This window comes from Mesoplodon bidens (assembly GCF_964165515.1).
Source record: "Mesoplodon bidens genome assembly, chromosome: 2".
NCBI classification, from domain to species: Eukaryota; Metazoa; Chordata; class Mammalia; order Artiodactyla; family Ziphiidae; genus Mesoplodon; species Mesoplodon bidens.
This window is the reverse complement of record NC_138177.1, coordinates 165477962-165491688: the sequence shown is the minus strand read 5'-3', so window position 1 is coordinate 165491688 and position 13727 is coordinate 165477962. Positions and strand designations below refer to the sequence as shown.

At 46.1% G+C, this 13727-nt stretch overlaps 1 protein-coding gene across 1 annotated transcript in view; it reads right to left on the bottom strand.

Moving 5' to 3' along the window:
- The window catches only part of WASF2 (WASP family member 2), a 72106-nt gene extending 63786 nt beyond the window's left edge, over positions 1-8320 (bottom strand). Inside the window, exon 1 of the mRNA XM_081223467.1 lies at positions 8150-8320. The gene's annotated coding sequence lies outside the window, so the exon portion shown is untranslated. The remainder of the gene's footprint in view (positions 1-8149) is intronic.
- Positions 8321-13727: the final 5407 nt, after the last annotated feature.

Genomic DNA, 13727 nt, shown 5'->3' with positions numbered 1-13727 from the left:
GCCCTGGTTGGGGAAGATCCCACATGCCGTGGAGCAACTAAGCCCGCGCGCCAAAAACTACTGAGCCTGTGCTCTAGAGCCCATGAGCCGCAACTACTGAGCCCGTATGCCGCAACTACTGAGGCCCGCACACCACAACTACTGAGGCCTGTGTGCCTAGAGCCCGTGCTCCACAACAAGAGAGGCCACTGCAGTGAGAAGCCTGCACACCACAACGAAGAGCAGCCCCCACTCGCCACAACTACAGAAAGCCCATGTGTAGCAATGAAGACCCCATGCAGCCAAAAATAAATAAATAAAATAAATAAATTTAAAAGTAAGAAACTTGGGCTTCCCTGGTGGCGCAGTAGTTAAAAATCCACCTACCAATGCAGGGCACACAGGTTCGAGCCCTGGTCCAGGAGGATCCCACATGCCACGGAACAACTAAGCCCGTGTGCCACAACTACTGAGTCTGCGCTCTAGAGCCTGCGAACCACAACTACTGAAGCCCGCAGGCCTAGAGCCTATGCTCCGCAACAAGAGAAGCCACCACAATGAGAAGCCCGCGCACCGCAACGAAGAGTAGCCTCTGCTCGCCGCAACTACAGAAAGCCCGTGCGCAGCAACGAAGACCCAATGCAGCCAAAAATAAAATTAAATTAAAAAAAAAAAAGTAAGAAACTTAACCTGGTTCAACTAGAATTAATCTTATAACTAAGAGACTATGTCTCAAGCTTTTCCATATTTTACCAGAAAAGAAAAACAGCTTGAAAGGTAATATCATAGGCAAAGTTTAATAGCCTCTCCCATCAACCTCAAACTGTTTTTCTTTATTAGTGTATAGAAATCATGATGGAGACCAAAGTTTTCTGAGGTACTTCTTTATCTGAACATTATTTCCTCTGCAAGCATTCAACAATTCTTGTTTCTATTCTTCTCTTTTCTAATTCAATTCTGTTTGGTTCCTAAGTTAAGAAGTGTGTCTCACTTGCATAAATGGTAACTATTCTGAGATACCATTCATAACTATACATTTGAATTCTCTAGAGTACTATTCATAACTTCAAATGGAACAGGAAAAAAAACACTCATTCAACTTCACTTTAATGGTGACTAAGACATGAATGATTATGTTATATTGTAGAAGGCTGGCCAAAGGAGTGAAGTTCCCCAGTGTTACTACTAATCTGTCATCATTTTATGAATGCCCACTGGGACCACTGCCTTGACCAATCTACTATCACAAAAAATACTGAGCTTAGAAAAACATGCTCATTAGCTAAACATGTTTTTTAGAGTTATAAAGTATCTATGTAGGAACACTAGAAGATGTATTATATCTTAGCCATGAAGCTCAAAAGTTAGCTGAGAAGAATCCTGACAAGTCCTGGCAAGTTCTCTATAAAACCAATGTTGGGGGCTTCCCTGGTGGCGCAGTGGTTGGGAGTCCGCCTGCCAATGAAGGGGACGCGGGTTCGTGCCCTGGTCTGGGAAGATCCCGCATGCCGCAGAGTAGCTGGGCCCTTGAGCCATGGCCGCTGAGCGGGTGCGTCCGGAGGCCACAACAGTGAGAGGCCCACGTACCACCAAAAAAAAAAAAAAAAAAATGCTGGTTATTCTTTAGGTGTTAAACAGCTTTTCTGAGAAAAGCTGAGTCTTTTATTCAAGGTAGTAATATTCTAGTAGTTCTTTACTCCACCTAATCAGTGGTGGAAACTGAATTTACAAAAATCTGTGTAAATAATTCAGCTGTCTGTACTGCTCTAATATATTTAAACCAAATAAAATAAAGTTTAGACAGAAAAAAAAATGGTGCTTTTTTAAGGCTGTCACCTGCTGATTTCCTTCATTTTTCTTTCTTATCCAAAAGTCAGAGACAAGAGACTGTATAACCAGAAAGAACAAATGAAAGGATAGTACACACGTGAGGACATCTACACTTACTTCCCTCTATGAACCCACTACCCTTACCCTTGACATAGTTTTCAACAGGGGGCAATTCTGCTCCCCAAAGGACATTTGACAATATCTGGAGACATTTTTGGTTGTCACAGCTGGGGTGGGGGTTGGGGGGGTGATACTAGGTAGTGGGTAAAGGTCAGAGATACTGCTAAATATCCTACAATGCACAGCACAGCCTATCACAATACAGGGTATTATCCAGCCCAAATGTCAACAGTACCGAGGATAAGAAACCCTACCCCAAGGCCCAACAAAGACCTACCTCTCAATAAATGTTTGCTGATCTGAACTGAAAAGTAAAGACCATGAACTGGAAGAAAGAGAAGCCTACAAGAATGAAGTAGAAGACAGAGGCCTAAATTAAACATTACTAGGATCTATTTTGCCTTTATTGGGACTTCCCTTGGCAGTTCGGTGGTTAAGACTCCTCGCTTCCAAAGCAGGAGGCACGGGTTCAATCCCTGGTCGGGAAACTAAGATACCATGTGCCACATGACCCAAAAAAAAAAAAAAAAAGCCTTTATTCTGTGTTGCACACCAGTCATACAAAAATGAACAATACAGCCCAGCCCTTATGGAGCTCATTATTAGGTAGGGGAAAGAGTTTTATAATTTGTCTGATATCTGATTTGACAATACCTGATAGATGCTTTAATGAAGGAGAAGACATACAAGGGAGTCACTCAACTTTTCCTAGGAATGATTCATGGAACAGATGACATCTTAGTTCAGCTCTGAAGGATGAGTAGGAAGCAACTTATTTCACAACTTATATGCCTCTTTTCAAACAAAGAGCCATTCATTTTTTCAGTCAACAAAAACTATGGAACACCAATTATGTTCCATACATTGTGCTATGTGTTGGAGACACAGTCAAATTATAACTTTTTACTTCTTCCCTTGGCACTGCTGGTGCCCAGGAGCCTACCTCCCCAACCCAAATCCCCAAGAATTCTTTCAATTTAGCGACTGTCACCCCAACCAATCTTATTCATCAGTAAGGCCACTACCCAAGGATTAAATAAAACTTGCAGTTGCCTGTTGACAAGACTGTATTCAATCTTGCCTAGATCACAAAGTCAAGGTGGTTATGCTGGTAGAGTAACTAGCAATGAACTGACTATGGATCCAGATCTGCCAAATGTTGGATGCGTGTTGGTATCCTGGAAAGCTATTTTACTTTATAAAAAATCTGGGTCCTCTTCCACCCTACCCAATTCATGCCAGAACCAAGAGCAAATTTATCAACATATATTTATTGAACACCTACCATGTGCTTACCTCAATGGTTCTCAACCCTGGTTGTTTACTGACAAAGGAGTTCCCAGATATAATTTATTTTTTGATGGTAAATTCTGATGCAACAAGTCTGATGCCCTGGCCTTTAGGCGTTAAAGAATACAAAAGAAGTATAAAATACAGTTCTTGTGTTGAAGAGCTTATCCACAGTCACAACAGAGGAAATTGTAATAGTATGTTTGTTCACTAATTCATAACCCTTTTATAATATTATCAATCCTTATGAAACAAAAAAAACTGAGGTAGTCTGGATAACAACTGCTCTTATTCCCCAGTCCAGTCACACACCAACTGCACCTGCAACTCCTGATACACTGTTCCATACCCCTTCTATCACCCATACAGTGAAAGTACCATTCTCAGGAACTATGGAGATAACCCAAGTAGGAAGATGAACTGAGGCCCTCAAAAGAGGTGGTTGTTTGTCCTGAAGACCAGAATCTCTCAAATTCATGCCGTCAAGGGCCTTCTTTTAAAGAGAAGAAATAGAGGGACTTCCCTGGTGGTGCAGTGGTTAAGAATCCGCCTGCCAATAGAGGGGACATGGGTTCGGGCCCTGGTCCAGGAAGATCCCACATGCTGCAGAGCAACTAAGCCCATGTGCCACAACTACTGAGCCTGCACTCTAGAGCCCGCGAGCCCCAACTACCGAGCCCACGTGCCACAACTACTGAAGCCTGCATGCCTAGAGCCCATGTTCCGCAACAAGAGAAGCCACCGCAATGAGAAGCCTGCGCACCACACTGCAACAAAGACCCAATGCAGCCAAAAATAAATAAATAAATAAATATATAGGAAAGAAAGAGAAGGAAGGAAGGAAGGGAGGGAGGGAGTGAGGGAAGAAACAGGGACTTCCCTGGTGGTCCAGTGGTTAAGAATCCACCTTCCAATTCAGGGGATGCGGGTTCGGTCCCTGGTTGGGGAACTAAGATCCCACATGCAGTGGGGCAACTAAGCGCACGCACTCTAGAGCCCGTGTGCCACAACTAGAAAGCCTGAGCACCGCAGCTACTGAGCCCGCGCGCCACAACTAGAGAAGACCGCACGCCACGATAAAAGATCCCATATGCCTCAACTAAGACCTGACACAGCCAAATGAATAAATAAATATTCTTTAATAAATAAATAAAGAGAAGAAATAATTCTTTAACCTCCAATAGCAGTCCACCTCACTCTATAGTTGAAGTGCCCCAGAAAAGCAAAGAGTAGACTGAATTTCTGTAAATTTGCTCCTAGAGGTCCTTGGCCATTTAAAGAAATCACCCAAATTCATAAGACTGGTAAACTCTAGTTTTTCAAATAGCATACACTTGAAATAAAAAATACTCTAGGGCTTCCCTGGTGGCGCAGTGGTTGAGAGTCCACCCACCGATGCAGGGGACACGGGTTCGTGCCCCGGTCCGGGAAGATCCCACATGCCGCGGAGCGGCTAGGCCCGTGAGCCATGGCCGCTGAGCCTGCGCGTCCAGAGCCTGTGCTCCGCAACGGGAGAGGCCACAACAATGAGAGGCCCGTGTACAACAAAAACAACAACAACAACAACAATACTCTAAATATATTTTAGTAAGCTCCTTACTAAGATGAACAAATTGTGGAGGCTTAAAAAATTAAAAATTAAAAAATTTTGATCTAAATCTCATCCAGCAGTAATGACCTTATACTAAAGACCACCTGGAAGGGAACATCAGCTTTAAAATTCTGCAAACATGAATCTACAGATCCTCACCTGATTCGTCTCTCTCTGAATTATATGGGAAAAGGTACAATTCTCTTAACTGCTGTACAAAAATTGAGAAGCACAAGACCCTATAAATTACTTTTTTAAAAAAGAGGGCAGGGTGTCCTTCAAACATCTAAAACAGGGCCCAATGATGGTATTAAAAGGAAAAATTTGGTACTTAAGGAAAAATGAATATTGGCATATATTAATTAGAATAAGACTGCCACATGAAAGAAAGAAAAAATGTGTCTTCTATGTAATACTATTTTTAGGATCCGTGACTTTATTTTTTTTAATTAATTTATTTTTTTTTTTGCGGTACGTGGGCCACTCACTGCTGTGGCCTCTCCTGTTGCAGAGCACAGGCTCTGGACACGCAGGCTCAGCAGCCATGGCTCATGGGCCCAGCCGCTCCACGACATGTGGGATCTTCCCGGACCGGGGCACGAACCCGCGTCCCCTGCATTGGCAAGCGGACTCTCAACCACTGCGCCACCAGGGAAGCCCCAGGATCCGTGACTTTAAAATTAGCTTGGTTTACAATATTTGTCCTTGTAATTGTTATTGTCATCATATAAGTTTTATCCATAAAGGTCCACAATCCCTTAACTGCAATTCCAAAATCCAAAAGGCTATAAAAAACAAGTTTTTCATTATTCATTTGGAGGCAAATCCTGACATGAAATGACATGAGGCTATGTATAGTATTTACTTATCCCAGTTGGTGTGAACATTCTGATGTTTTACTGAAGAAATAGTAATGCATTTGATTACAAGGTGCTGCCCCACACCTTTCTGGGATGTTACATAACATACAGGATACGTACCATATTCCTTTTCCAAAATTCAAAAAATTCTATTTTCAGAAGCACAACTGGCCCCAAGAACCCTTTTTTTTTTTTTGGCCCCAAGGTACTGTAGACTGGTATACTAATTAAGACTAAATCTTACATAGAAAATGTAACTAATGCTGAGTGAATGTAGATTTTACATGCAATAAACTCAGTGTCTTAACTATTCACACATACACAATCCGGTAAATAAAGCATTATAAAGACTTAACAAACGTCAAAAAACAAACACACCATTACTTGTTTTTCAGGTGATGGGGACATTTGCATTATGCAATATCTAGATCAATTCCTCTTAGATTGAAATCTACTAATTTAAGTCACAGTTTAAAAAAAAAACAAAACCCAAAGACTGCAATTGGTAATTATGTTGAAACAATCTTCCACTAATAAACAACATATTCGGTTCTGATTTTTTAAAAATTATCTCAGAAAGTTTAAGATTTAAAATTCTTTCATTCTAGAATACAACTTCTGAACGTTGAACAAATTACAATTGACTTTTTCTGTGAAAGCAGAGCCTTGGACAGGGGACGGCAACAGAACAGTCCTTAAAGATATTTCAAAGCGAAGAAGAGTTTCAGTTTTCCTTCCTTCCTCCTTCAGTTGCTGCTTTTCTGGTTTTAGAATTTCAAACAAAGAAATACATATTGGCTCCAATGCTAAGAAACGCCCTCTTTCTCAGCAACTTCCTCTTCCAATTTTCTTCCCTACCGTTGACATATGAGAACAATACACACTGCTGTCCTACCATTTTGATTAACAAAAAGCTCTGAGGCTTGGAAAAATTAAGGGCTGCAATTTATCTATAGTACCCACTCCAAGTCCACAATCTTCACTCATCTAGAAGTCAAATAACAGGGAGCACAAAGAAAGGAGTATTTCACTTAATCAAGAGGCCGGCTATTGAACCTTTCACCCCAGGAGTCCAAAGACTTTGGGTTGCACTAACAAATGGGAAATTTCTTCCATCCCAGGAAAACTTGGCCTTCTTAGGGAAGAGAAAAAGCTACTGAGCTAGCACTGCTCTGAACCAAGAGTCAAGTCTATGCACCAATAGTTGGTGAACTTTCTTCCACAGGCCATGCAGTCAGGATTCAAACTGAGTTCTCTGAGGTTCTGACCCACTTCAAAGTGACTTACAATTTAGTAATGGTCCTTTCCAACTCACAGACTGAACAAAGGGGATGTACTTATAATTAACCATCCAGAGATCGAGACCCATCCTGTCTCCATGCCAGAAGTCAATTCAAGTGTCTGGGACCGGAACCTGCCCCCCATCTGTGACAAAGCAAACTTCCTTTAAGTGGACAATTCCCCCTTGCCCAGTGACTGTCAAAGGAAACACCTTAATGTTGGTAAGCTGTGTACCTTACTGTGTGACCTTGGGCAAGTTACTTAACTCCTCTGAAACTTAGTTTCCTTATGTGTAAATTCTCAAGTGAGGCTGTAAAAATTTAACAAGAACATATGTTTGATGCACAGGAGGAGCACCATAAATGTTCCCCCTCCTCCTCCTCCTAACCCTCCTGAATTCTTTGGGGCCTAAATTTCAATCATAGCCCCAAAAGGCTCCAAGGATTCCTTCCTCTTCTCTGATTCTATGGAGAACTAACTGTATAAAACTTCCCCCATCTCAGAGGCTCCAGGATCCTGGAGGACCAAGACATCGGGACTTCACCTCATCACAGCCTAGGGTCCATCCAGAGCCTTCCTCAATGGGACCCTTTAGCTAACTCTCCTCCTTACTCTGCAGACCATCCTGTACACACACGTACGTACGTGTACACACACACACACACACACACACACACTCTCTCTCTCTCTCTCTCTCTCTCTCTCCTCTCCTCTCCTCCACTCTGCAACTTAGGCCAGAGGTCTCAAAGAGCACTTCAACGCCTTCATGGTCCAGATATGGAAACTGAGGCTCCGCCTGGAGAAGAACTTGCCCAAGATCTCAGACAACGTCTGGGATCCAACTCATGTACATCTGTCTTCAAAGCCTTCGTTTTACAAATGGGTAAAACGAGGCCCAAAGAGGGAAGTGACTTGCCCAAGGTCACACGACGAGCTGGTGGCAGAGCTAGGTCAGCCTGGGACACTTTCACAGCTTCACAGACTCGCGGACCCCTCCAAGTCTCCTAGGGGATCTCCGGCACACCTCTCCCTGGGGAGGTGAGTGTATTGTAAGACGCCACCCCTCGCTGACCGCTCACCGGTCTGCTGCAGGAGGCGCGGCACCCACTCCCCCAGGACCCTGCGCTGCTTGGGAGGGGCGGCCCGACCAGGCCCGGCGCCTCACGGCCCGGCCAGCCCGCGGGGACTTGATGCTCACCTGGTCTCGCGCGGTCGCCCTCAGCAACAGAGGGGCTGGCCGGCCGGCCGCCCTTCTCCGCACGGGGTCTGTTCTCGCCGGCCGCGTCGCGGGCTGCCACACAGCCAGACCCCCCTCAGCGCGCTACGCCCCCAGCCGCGCTCACCCGGCCCGCGTCCGCCATTACGCGATTCCCCGCCCCGGGACGCAGCCACACCCCGCCAAACGCCCTGATTGGCTCTCTGCCCCACCCGCCTGGGGCTTCCTGGCATTCCATTGGCCTGAGTAGAATGTCAGTTAAATAGTTACGCAAACGACGTACTCAAGGGTACTGTCCCGGGAGCTCCACCCGAGCTACTTCCGTAATCGGAGTAAACAGCAAGGGGCAAACCAAGTGAAGTGGGGGTGGATTTTAAACTAAACCAACTCCTAAATTCAGAGTAGGAAAATCCCACCTAAGAAAGTGTAAAAACGCGTACAAAGTGTATTGAGAGGCCAATTCGTCTTGTTAGAGTCCAAATAACCAATACCTTTGGTGGAAGGAAGGGGTCAAGCCTATGAACTTTCTGTGCACACCCCTAAAATTGGTGGTAGTTTTATCCCTTCCCTCCCGGTCTCAGGCCGGGCAAAAAGTAGGGTGGGGAGAGTGAATCATAGGCTCCAGCCCGCTGTGATAGGATCCGTCCGGGGCGAGGCTAGGGGTCCTGGGGTTGGGAGCTGGTTCTGAAAGGCTAGGGTCCGGTGAGTTGGACCCTGGTTCAGCCGCCACCGCACTCTGCGACCTCAGACAGCTCTCTGAACTTACCTGAGTCTCAGTTTGTCCTGCAAAGTAAGAGCAGTCATATCTGCCTCGTGTCCTGGGGTATTTGTTAAGGATTCATGCATGAGTGTGTATATGTGCGCCTTGTCGATTATGAAAGGTTGCAGGCTGGGTATCAGTGTGACAAATTCACCTGTACCTCAGTTAGTTCTCTAGAGCAACTTTGTAAGGCAGATACTGTCCTCGTTTTGCAGAAGAGAAAACTGAAAACTCAATGACTTACCCTGAGTCACCCAGGGAATTTGAAACGACCCTGGGACTCAAACCTGTATCTTTTGGCTTCCATTCCCGTATTTCTCCCTTCCAGGTGTGGTGTCCCTTGAGAGAGACTTCCCTCCCCCAACCCCTTAGCACTCCAGGGAGGGACTTGAGGGTGCCAGGCCAGTCCCCCATCTCTCTGGTCACCATAAACTTAGGCACAGGCCACCCCCCAGCTACACCAAGGTTCCTGGGAAAAATGATCCTAGGGGTGCACCCGAGCTGTTTCTGGGGGCCTAGGAATCAGGAAGTGGATAAGGGATGACAGGTGGTTCAGAAACCCAGGTAGAATCCAGAACAAGGATGCAGAAGCTCCAAGAGGGGCAGTCTCCATTCCAGGACTTAAATCCATGTCTCTCTGCTCTCAGAACTGGGCTCTTTTCACCACGGAATTGTTTTCCTCAGAAGGGCTGCCTTGGCTATAATTCCTAGTCCTCTTCCCTCTCTGGAAAGGAAGGAAGCCAAAAAGGGAGTGGGAGGGAGAGCAGCCTAAGACTTTAGAAGGGCAGAAACTACCAAGTGGGTGGTGCCGACAAGGCCCCAGTGCCTGCTGAGTCAGTGACCTCCAGGCTCAAGTTGGGCAGTGTGGTCTGACAACCAATGACTATTTAAATCCTGACTGTGGCCACTGGGTGCTGGGAGGCAGCAGGTGCTATGTAGAGGTCAGTGACTTTAGGGGCAGACTGACCCAAGATTGAATCTAAGCTCCACTAATTTCTAGCTCTCAGCCTCACCTAAGTCTTCTCTAAAATGGGAACAGAGCAGTTGTGAGGATACAATGAGTTAATTGTGGAATTAATGAGTCATGTGTGTAAAGTGCCTGATAGCTATTTATTCATTCATGGATTCATCCATTCAGTAAAAAATTATTACACATCGACCATGTGTAGGGCAGCCTGCCAGTGGTGCAGCTACAATGGGGAGCAAAACAGACTCAGACCCTCATGGAGCTTACAGTTTGATGAGGAAACAAGTTGTTAAACAAATGACCAGACAAATCAAAATACAGTTAGAAACCGGGATAAGGAACAGGAGGCAAAGTACAATGTGTTTATGAGAGTAAATGTCAGGGAATGGGGTGGAGACACAGGAAGCTTCCTGAAGAGGTGAGTTGGTGAGTGGGGGTTGACTAAGCCGCTGGTAGTTGGGAGAAGTGTTGCAGGCCAAGAGAAAGGGTGTGGAAGGCATCTAGGCCAAGGGGGATAGTGGCATTGGGGAGGGAGGGCGGAGCTGTTGCTTAGAGCCTAAACAAATAAGGTGTTACAGGGGAGGGAACCTGGCCTTGAAAGTGAGGCAGTTCTCCAAGGGTCTGTGTTCTTTTCTGATAGTCCCTGCTTTGAGGCCAACCCACCTGGGTTTGAATCTTGGCTCTGCCATCTCACCCTGGACTGTATGACCTTAAGCAGTCACCACACATCTGTGCCTCAGCTAATCTTCTGAGAAATGGGAATAGTGATAGAAGGGCATAAGGTGGAGAGTGAGGATTCAGTGTGGAAATGTGTATAAAACATTCTGGCGCATAAAAGTCACTCCATAAATGATGCTTGGTCTTCGCAGCATGGAAGGGGGTGAGCCTGAAGCAGCAGGTGCACTTGGAGATGCATTTGGGAGAGAGCTGATATAAGCACCTGTGCACTGGGCAAGTTGTCATCTGACCTTAATTGTGATAGAAGACTGGAGTCAGGCAAGCCTGGGTTCAAATCACATCTATACCAATTCCTAGCTGTGTGACCTTGGGCAGGTGACTTCACCTCTCTGAGCCTCAGTTTCCTTATCTGTAAACTGGGGATCATAATTGCTTCTATTTCCCAGAGCTGTGAAGATTAAATGAGATAATAAATGTGAAGTAGTTAGCACAGTAGTTGGCACATAAGTAGCAGTTGTTGAATGTTCACCTTAATAATAGTTATTATTATTATTGATGTCAGCAGTTACTACCCGTACTAGATAAGATTCTGGGGCTTTGCTTGAAAGTTGTCTGGCAACAGGAGCCTTCGTTTCTCCTTTTAGGCAATGGAGATAGGTTGCTTTCAGAGGGAGTAGTGTTGTGCATCTTAATACTAATACTGGGAATTCCCTGATGGTCCAGTGGTTAGGACTCCACGCTTTCACTGCCGAGGGCACGGGTTCAATCCCTGGTCAGGGAACTAAGATCCCACAAGCCGCACAGCACTGCCAATAAGCACTAACATTGAACATTTGCTATGTGCCAGCCATGTGCTAAGTGTTTCATAGGTATTAACTCATAAATTCTTACAGCAGTCCTATAAATTAGGTCCTGTTATTATCATCATTTTACAAATGAGATAAAGGAAGCACAGAGAGGTTAAGTGACTTGCCCAAGGCCAGCCAGTCAAGAAGCAGCATGGCTGGAGTTTAAAACCCAACCTTGGAACTTGAGAGGGCTTGCTGGTCTTGAGGGGCAAGCCCTCCCTCTACTACCCAAGGAGTTATCACCTGGAACGATGAAATAATTCATTGCCCATAAATCCCAGGTTCTGAAGACCAAGCCCCATTCCTTTCTCCCCAGTTCTAAAAAATAACCCCTGCCTGTTTTCTGTCCCCTGAGGCTGATAAGATCAGGGAACAGAACTTCTCCCTCTGCAAGGGGAAGCAAAAAGACATGTAGAGTCACCAGAACTGGGTTTGAGTCCCAACTGTGCCACGTAATGGTTCTGTCTTAGCCAAGTCACACCCTCTCTCTGAGCCTCAGTTTCCTTATCTATAAAATAGGGATGATAATAGCTCTGCCTACAGGGCTGTTGTGAGGAGCAGAAAAAACAAGTCCTGCATAAACTATAAAGTGCTCTCAGCACAAGCCTTCCTCTCCTGTTGCTATGGGGATGGCAAGCACTCCAGGAAAGCAGCTGAAGCCAGTATAGCGCATAGCAGGAAAATTGCCATCTCTGGAAACAGTCCTGGATTCGAGTCCCAGAACTCCCTTTTATGCCTGAGTGACCTTGGGGAAGTCTTAGCCTCAGTTTTCTCATCTATAAAATAGAGTGAATAATACTGATCTTGTAGGGCTGGAGACAAAACATAGTGAAAGAATGCATAAAAAGCCATGAGCCAATGCCTGGTACAGAGCTGGCAGAGCACAGTCGGCTAAGGGATTCTAGGGATTCAGAGCAGGGGGACCAAGGAGAATCACCCTGACCGCTCCACACCACCCCTGCCTGAGGGCAAGAGGGTGGAGAGTACTGTGATCAGAGCCAGAATGGACTCCAGCCACTGCCCTGCCTCTGGCATCCTCAGCTCTGGCTGGGTCCACTGCATCTCTCTCTCTCTTTCTCTCTCTCTCCCTCTCTCTCTCTCTCTCTCTCTCTCTCTCTCTCTCTCTCTCTCTCTCTCTCCCCCCTTCTCGTCAAACAAGTTCTTCTCCACTGAGCAATCCCAGGGGGCCCCCGAACCTCAGTTCCAGCCAAGCTTGCAGGCTTTCCCCGCCTCCACATCCTGAATCCACAGCCTTTGCATTTGCCATTCCTTCCACCTGGAATGCTCTCTCCTCCCGGAGCGACTTTGATGGGGAAGGTGGGGGGCGGTGCTGGAGGGAAAGGATCTGGAATGATGCTCCCCCACCACCTCACTCCCCTTTGCTGCATCTCCCACACTGCAAGCCTGACCTCCCCCCTCCCAGCGTGGGGGACGAGGCAGCGCCGGGAGGGGTAGGGGAAGGGGGAGGGCTCAGTGAAGGGCCCTGTATGGGGTTTTTCACCTGCTCAGAAGAGGCAGACAGAAATGAAAGCTCTAGAAAAATGCCTGCCGCTCTGATCCCGAGGCCCCAGCTCGGTGAAGCCTCCCTGCCTTCCCACTGTGCCATCTTCTCTCCCTCCCCCTCCTCCTGCAGGCAGGTGTCACACAGTCAAGGAACATGTGTGGGTGGCAGGCCAGAAAGACTTGAGTTCAAATCCCATTCCTGCTGCTTACCCAGTGAGTGGCCTTAGCAAGCTGTGTGGCCTGCTTACACCTGATTTCTTTGTAAAAGGACACAACAATCCCTTCTTCTGAGGCTGCTGTGAGGACTAAGTAAGATGCCAGATGAAAGTGCCGGGGCACAACCAAAGCGCTCAGCAATGGAGATAATAACAATGATGGCAAACACACCCAGTGCCCATGTGTGCCTGGCACAGCTCTCAGTACCTTGCATATATTAGCCTATTTAATTCTTGGTGAGGTGGATACCATTACTATCCATTTTCCAGATGAGGACACTGAGGCACAGAGAGGTTCTATAACTTACACAAGGCCACACAGGCAATGAGAGGCAGACCTTATCTCTGTTCTTACCCATCATACTATGATGCTCTCAGTGGTAGTTTTATTTGCTTTTATCTGTACTGACTCTATGCCCTCAGTAAGTACATGTTATTCTTTTTTTCCTCCCACCTTCAAAATCCTGCCTGAATTTTCCCTCCTTTGTTACATCTTCCAGTCTATTCATTTAATGAGTATCTATTGCTGACAGCTCTGGGCAGGCCTGGGCAGGGCACTGGGGACCCAGGGATCAATCCACTCAGTCTC